Raw genomic sequence first — 8,124 nt, forward strand, 5'->3', positions numbered from 1 at the left:
CATCCTTATAATTCCCTGGAGGACCAGGGCCTTTATTTAAAGCTCACTGGCATTTGGTGTGTTCCTGAAATACCAAATAGGCTCAGTTTAGAAAAAGAGTCTCAATAAATATTTAAGTAAATTAATGAATTCTTGAATATGTTCATTTTAATATTTAATGTGTTAACATAATAAGAACATGAATTGCTCCCAAGAAAAATTACTAACTTACCATCACATCTTGGAAAAGGATAGTTCCAAATTCTGTTGATCATGTGCTGACAAGCGAGGGCCGGATGGCCTATTAAAATGTACCCAGGATAATACTCAAAAGATATTGATTGTCTGACACCATAATCTGAACTGATCATATACCCATTTTGAAACGGAGGAGGATCTGGGCAGTTATGTAACTCATAGTCTGAAATAAGCAAATAAATAAAATCAAATTATGACAATAAATTAATCTAAAATTTATAGAAAAAATATGATTACAAATAGCTTTTTATTTCTAAAGATAGGTTTTTAAAAACGAATTTTCAAATTAACATCTTGAAAAAACAAACAACACAGCAGGATTAAAACAACATGCATTTATGAAGACTTACTATGTCCTTTAGAAGTAATATGACGCATACCAAAAATGAATTTGACAATGTTTAACTTAGAAAGTATATCGAATGAATTTGATAAAAAGTCAGTAATACAGAGGCTAATAAAAACGAGTCTATATGGAATGCCTGATACAAATATCCCTACTATTCCCTTTTAGTTTAAAAGTGAAATATAGGACCATGCTAACCAAAGTGCTTCTAAGGAGGAAATATATAGTTGTTTCCTTTTGTTTTTAGTTTGTCTGGTACATCCATAATAGTGAGATTTATTTGATTTTATTTCTTGAAAAAACACCTGTAGAATCACTAAGTTAGCAATTACCATCAGTACAACATTTTTATAACATATACTTTATTATACTTTATCATTACGTCCTTTGTGTGCTCTAAAATAAATTCTAGGTAAGATGATAGATAATAAATGTTACTTGCAATCTGTGTGATTCAAAAATGTATCCATAAATTAATAAAAGCTAGATAATCCATAAATTAGGTGCAATTTCCTGATGATCATATCATCTTTCAACTAACAGAGACAACCTGCAGACAATTTTCCCCTATCTACACTTGTACAGGGGAATGAAAATTTTAAGCACTAGAAGCCCACTGTATCATCTTTTAGAGTATGTTGTTACACACAAACGTGACAGAGAATTCACTTCTAATACAACAACGAAGCCACATTGTGCAGAACCGACTCCAGAGGAAACTGTGCTCAGCTTCTCCTTTCCTGTATTCCTGCTGAAAACAAATCAATGATTCTGAATCGCAGGCAACACACAATTTAAAAAGAACAAGAGGTAATCCATTATTTTCCTCACTATCAACTGAATGTAGAGTAGTAATATAAAGGATGCAAGTGACTGCTAGAGAGGCCTTTCATAGGGAGAATAAAGTAAAAAGGAAATTTTAATTTTATATTTAAGTTCTTTTATCAGGTGATAAACATTGGTGAAAGTGTAGCGTTGAAATTTTAAAATAAATGCTGAAAAACTTTATGCTCTTTGATTTGTGCCAGGCATTTCCCAGGGTTTGGAGTATAATTTTCTGCATGAATTACCTGACAAAATAGAGGCAGAAGAGTTGAGGATATGGCAAAAGGAAAAAAATAGCTGAATGTGCAAAATTGATGGACATATGAAAATGTCTAAGGCAGAGGAATATTAAGTAGTTCTTTAAGACTGAAATACAGAGTACGGGATTTGGAAATGCCCAGAAATTAGACTTCTGTTTTCCTGGAAGAGGAATTGGACTGCATATCATACTAAGTGGACTGGATTTTACTATAAAACCAATGTGGGAAGCGGATGTGGCTGAGGCAATTGGGCCCCCATCTACCATATAGGAGGTCCAGGGTTCGATGCCCAGGGCCTCCTGGTGAAGGCAAGCTGGCCCATGGGGCGAGCTGGTCCATACAGAGTGCTGGCCTGTGCAGATTACTGCCCCAAACAGGAATGCTGCCCTGCGCAGGAGTGCTGGCCCATGTGGAGAGCTGGCGCAGCCAGATAATGTAACAAAAAGAGACAGAGAGGAAAGATAATAAGAGATTAAGCCAATCAGAGAACTGAGGTGGTGCAAGAGAATGATCGCCTCTCTCCCACTCCATAAGGTCTCATAACTGGTTCCCAGAGCCGCCTAATGAGAATACAAGCAGACACAGAATAACACAGTGAATGGACACAGAAAGCAGACACTCGTGGGGAGGGGAGGAAGGAGAAATAAATTAATAAATCTTAAAAAAAACAACCAACCAACAAAAAGAACAACGTGGGAGCCCCATGGAAAGATATTAAATAGAGCTACAAAGTGGACTTGAAATTTGAAAGATCAGTGTAGTTGCTGTTAGAAGTTTAGTAAAAACGTGGACATTAATTATCCTGTGGAGTTGTGAGGTTTTATAATTAATAGATTTTTCTTATTTAATAGCTCAGTGAAATGGCATTTTCCTCTTTATATTTAACAATATTTGATGCTAGTGAGTCAACTTGATCATTTGATTATGGAAGTATAAAATGCAATAATCTTTTGTGAAAGCAATTTGAATAGAGCTATAAAAAATCACTTACACCATTTGACCTAGTAATATCATCTACAGACATCTCTACTATGAGAAAAATTTCAAAGAAGAAAGAACTCAGTATTCACAGTTGTTAGTTACTACATATGTATTTGTTTTTTCATGTTTTCAAAATAATAAAGATACCATGCACCAGAACAAAAGACTAAGACGGTTAGACCCTGTGATGGTTAAGGCTATTGTGTCAACTTGCCCACATGTTTGGTCAAGGAAGCACTGGGGTAATTGTAATTACAAGGGCATTTATGGACTTTAGTCACCATTGAGTTTACTGCAGTGGTAGATCATAGATACCTGGTTATAATTACATCCATCAGGGAGATTACCATCAGCAATGAGTGACACTTAACCCAATCCTTGAATCCGTTAAAAGAGGAAGTGATTCCAGCATGGAGAGAGAATTTCCTAGCTCATCTTTGGACAGCCAGCATCTCCCAGACCTCGTCAAGGATCTTCGTTGGGCTTCCATCGGAGCTCCTGGTTGCACTTTGCCTGCAGAACCTGGACTTGTGCATCCCCACGGCTGCATAAGAGACTCTGATAAATCTCTTACTATTGACAGATATCCCTTACTGATTCTGTTTCCCTAGAGAACCCTAACTAATGTCGACCCTTTCTTCAGTTAGCAGATTAGAAGAAATCCTGAATTTTACATTTCTGTTTTCCTTGATTTGTTTATTATTTTCATATCTTCCACTGTATAATGTCTCAGAACAAAAGTCAAGTAAGCAGTTGAAGAGAAACTGAGAGCAAGAAAGACAATAAATGGCAAAGGCTTTTTTCAACATTGTTGGATAATTCCTAGCATTGACTCCCCAAAGAACCAGAACTGAACAAAACCTAGTGTTAGACAAAGTCACACCATAATGGGAGTGAAGTCAATATACCTACAGGAAAGAACCGAAAAGTATCTGAAAATCACGACTCCACAACTCATTTTGTCACATAAACATGAGGACCTTGTGTAATTATTTCCTAATTGTTTCCAAAGTCACATCTTGATTGTACCATATCAAGATGGAATGAAGCACTTCCTAATCATCAAGATTGTAATGAAAATTAAATAAGTTAATTTATAGAACTTTATAAACTATAATATGCTATAAATGGAGTAGTTTTGTTTTAATTTCTAACATACCTGAATTTTATAAAGAGTTACATATAGGATGTATTCGTAATATGAAAGAGGGAACAAGTGTCTGAAGTTGAGAATTTACAGTAATAGGATGCCATTCTTCCACAATATCCTTTAGAATTAAATGAGTCGGTGTAAGTTTTATTTACAGAAAATCAGACATAATTTACCAACATTAGAATGAATTTTATGGTGAAGTTATATTATACTATGGAACTTCCCACAATTAGAAGGAGAAACGCTATATAAGAAATTATGCCAGGTCAATAAACATCATAAGCACAACTGTTAAAGAAATTTAAAGTACTAAAAATCATTTGCAAAAGGACAAGAGCTTTTAAGTCACAGTTATTTGAAAATGGAATTTGAGTTTACCATAAAGATGATACTTGCATAGTCTGTAAGAGTGAGTTTTCTGTTTTCACATCTTATAAGTACAGTATCCGACTGCTCGAATCCTCCGCATAATACAGGCCTTCAAGGAAAAAATCTAGAGGTGTCCAAAGGAAAAGAGTATTCAAAACCATAAGAAACGAGTCTGTCATACTAGAACACACCCTCCGCGTGATGGACGCGGTGGTGCTCTGCTGTCCCTGGCCGGGCCTGAGCCGCGCGGGACTCGGGACCGACATGGCTGGGGAACGGGACCGCTCCCCGCGCTCTGCCCGCGGGCCCTCGCCTCTTCCCCACCTGCTTGGCGGGTGCGGGGACGGGCAGGGGCGCGGATCCGGCCCTCCGCCCAGTGGCCATCCCTCGTTCGCCTGTGCTGGCTCTGTGTTCCCGCTCGGCCCCTCTCCGCGGCGGGGTGGTCTCGCTGTCGCTGCGGGAACGCGCCTCGCCGGCCCCTCCTGGGCCCCTGGAGCGCTGCGGGCTGTGCCTCAGGCGCCCGCGGCGAGCGGCGGCGCTGGTCCCGTTCCCGGCGTCCCCTGCGCGCCGCCGCAGGCGCCTTTCCTGTGTGTGCCCCGGATGACGCCAGGGGGTCGAGGGCAGTTACGGGCACTCCTCTGCCTGGGAGGGTGCCCGTGTGCGTCCCAGGGGCAGCGCCCTGGCCAGCTTTTGGCCAACTCGAGGGCTGTCCTGTTCTGCCCGAGTTGCCCCGAGGGGCCGTGTCGCGGGGCCCCCACAGACCTGGTGTTTGCAGGAGCTTTAGAGTTGGGCCTTCCCTAAGGAAATGCGCGAGGGAGGCCTGGAGCTGTGTGTGGTGCCTTTGGGTGCCAGGAGCGCCCTCGGGGTGCCTGTCGCTCTCCAGCCCGCTGCATCCAGTGGAATGGAGAGGGGACCTCAGCGATAAAAAGAACACACCTCAAAGGCTAGAGTGGCATGCCTCTCGTTATTTGATTTTCTAAAGTTATGCCCTGTGTGATAAACAGGGTGCTTGGAAAATTATGCTAATAAATGCGGAAACAGGAAACATTAAAGCAGAAAGTCAACACAAACCTTTCTTTCCCTTTCTTTGTCTGTATTTCCCACACATACACGCCTTTTTCCCGTGACTCCATTGTGCTTCTCCCTAGGACAATCTCACAAAACACAAAGCCAGGCCACTATTCTCTCTTCAAAGCGCCAACCCAAGTGAAGGCCATAAAAACACCTCTTGAAAGCCAGGGCGAGTCGTCAGGAAAGTGTCCACAGGACATGGTATCCCTCCTTACAAAATTGTTTTTTGACTAAAATTTTTTCATAGACTCATGTCACAAAAAGAACAAATAATTCCAAACTGTGTTTTAACGATCAACAAATTCCCTTCTGAGTTATACTCTGTAGATAAAATAAGCAGGCTTGTTCTCATTCTTGTATTTGCTTGAAAAAAAATTATAATAAGAAAGTCCATTGGAGAAATGAGTCCTCTAATATACAAAAACAAGGCTAAGAAAGAGAAAAAGCGATCAAAAATGGCTTGCCGTTTCCATGGGAGGAGAATCAAATGAAATTATATTCAACACAACCTAACCATCATTGGATGGTTTCACTCCTGATTTAACGTGCGTTTGTGGTATTAATACAAGCACACGCACATACACTCACACATCACTCATGCATTTTAACAAAACTTAATACAATACATTTTGTTAAATTTTGTTATAGAGTTTGCTGTATCGTTTTAGAACTGCAGTCATGTTCTCTTTAAAGCTAGATAAAACTAGAGCTGAAAGGTGCTGACCTATTTCTGCTAATATAATTAACCTCTGTCAAAGGGATCGATATGGAAGACTGCAAAGTCGCCCTCCAGCTTAAAATCCCATGATTCAAATAGCCATGGAATACTCTAATAGTTGAGAACATTGATGTTTTCCCTCTCTTTTAATGGCTCTAACACAATTTTCCTGTGTGGGAAAATATATGAGGAAGTGTGTCTATGTATGTGCAAGAATGGTTTTTATCACCTCTTCATTTATCGAGTGAAATAAATATTATTTATTGTCTAAGTTATAAATGCTGTTATAAATGGTAACTCAACAGAAATGGGTCTTGCTCTCATGAAGCTTACATTTTAAGAAAAACAAAAAATTATTTGATAATTATATGAAATAGTTTTAAGTTGTTTTAAAATAAAATAAACAACTGAAATAAAAGCAAAACCAGGTCAAAGGTATGCAGGGGTGGTCAAGATACCCTCTTTTGAATAAGTGATGTTTTAGCTGAGTTCTAAATGGAGAGCTGGTATAGAGCAGACAAAGACCAAGGAAGGATGGCTTTTCAGGCAGAGGAAGTACTATGCTGCTCACAAAAAGTCACTTACCTGGGATAAAGTGGAGAGTTCAAGGAGACAGATTTTTAAGCCATTTCCCCCAACATTTGTGTTCACAACCTTGCTTGCTCCTATGACAAGAGGTACCAGAAAAAAATAGGAGAGCCAATCAAACATGTTTTAGAAATAAAATAGATACTTCTTCAAAGTCCAGGACTCATTTCTTCATCTCATAAGGAGTATCTGCCAGGCAATAACACCAGAAATGCATGGCTTATTTCAGAAGTTTCTGAAGAATGTAAAAGGCCAAGTATTTTTTAAATTATGAATTATACACCTAGCTTATAGATCAGTAAACATTTTTAAGATCTTTGTGCCAACTTTGTTATTTAATGCAATAGTTCAGTATTTAAATAATGACATGAATGTTTTCCCAAACTTTTGATACATAACTTCACAAATCACTTTTTTGTGTAAATATCTTTGCTGAATTTGTATTTATATAAAGGACCATTTTAGGAGTCTCAGGTGAAGTAACTAATAGTAATAAAAATAATTATTTAGTATGCTAAAATAGATAATTTTTGGAAGACGCTTATTATTTTTTAGAGTAAGTGCAACAGGTTTTCCATGACCTGTTTTGATATTTATCATCACCTCTAAAGATTGTGGCACATAGAAGGGTATGGTTTGGGAGCAGCTGTGGCTCAATCAGTTGGGCTCCCGTCTACCATATGGGAGGCCCTGGGTTCGAGTCCTGAGGGTTCCTTGTGAAGGCAGGCTCACCCACATGCTGTGGCCTGCAAGAGAGGCGGAGTGCTGCCAGGCCCAAAAGCGACACAGAGAGTCGACTCAGCCAGATGACCCAAAAAAAGGGAGACAAGCAAAAAAAAAAAAAAAAATCCGAAGAGTATGCAATGAATGGACACAGAGCAGACAGCAAGCAAGCCCCAATGGGGGGGAAGGGAAATAAATTAAAAAAACAAATACAGACACAGAAGAACACACAGTAAAAGGACAGAGAGCAGACCACAAAGAAGCTGCTGCAAGGGGGGGGGGGGGCGGGAAGGCAGTTATTTTTTTAAAAAGTGTGTGGTTTTTTGAGGTATAAATTTGAATTATATGTACTCTAGGCTTGAGGATGGGGAAGCACTCAAGCCTAGAATCCTCATCAAACTGTCAGAATCCTCATCCAAGCAAGGTTCTGTTCTCTACTCATCATGAAAGCATTAACCTGTATAAATTGATTTTTTAAATATGAAAAGTTTAAATTTAAGGAAAACAGCCATCAAGTAAGAGAATAAAAATTTAAAAGAAAAAAACTTCAGGTGAATTTGATAAAGTAGTTACCTTCTAGTGTACAGAGGTAAAAAGCAACATTTTCAACTGAAGTCTAACAACTTGTTCATAAATTTCTACATTCATACTTGGCAATTGCTACAGGTTTTCAAAAATGTTATTTAGTAAGTTGCATAAGATTTGTTGTACTATCATAGAAAATTGAAAGAGAATCATCATCAACAGAGAAATCTTCTTCAGAAGTCCACAATCTTGAATTAGGTTTGCAGACCAGCTCTGTGATGTGAAATAGACATACATTCCCCCATATAATGCCTGTGGCATCTTGGAT

The 8,124-nt window shown here is 38.9% G+C and overlaps 1 long non-coding RNA gene across 1 annotated transcript; it reads right to left on the minus strand.

Annotated features, from left to right (window-relative positions):
- Window positions 1-465: 465 nt before the first annotated feature.
- On the minus strand, window positions 466-4,495 carry LOC131275609 (uncharacterized). The gene is made up of 2 exons (XR_011647216.1): window positions 4,181-4,495; window positions 466-1,334 (listed from the first exon to the last, which is right to left on the minus strand). It is a non-coding gene; the product is annotated as an uncharacterized lncRNA (long non-coding RNA).
- Window positions 4,496-8,124: the final 3,629 nt, after the last annotated feature.

This window comes from Dasypus novemcinctus, chromosome 23, assembly GCF_030445035.2.
Source record: "Dasypus novemcinctus isolate mDasNov1 chromosome 23, mDasNov1.1.hap2, whole genome shotgun sequence".
Lineage (NCBI taxonomy): Eukaryota > Metazoa > Chordata > Mammalia > Cingulata > Dasypodidae > Dasypus > Dasypus novemcinctus.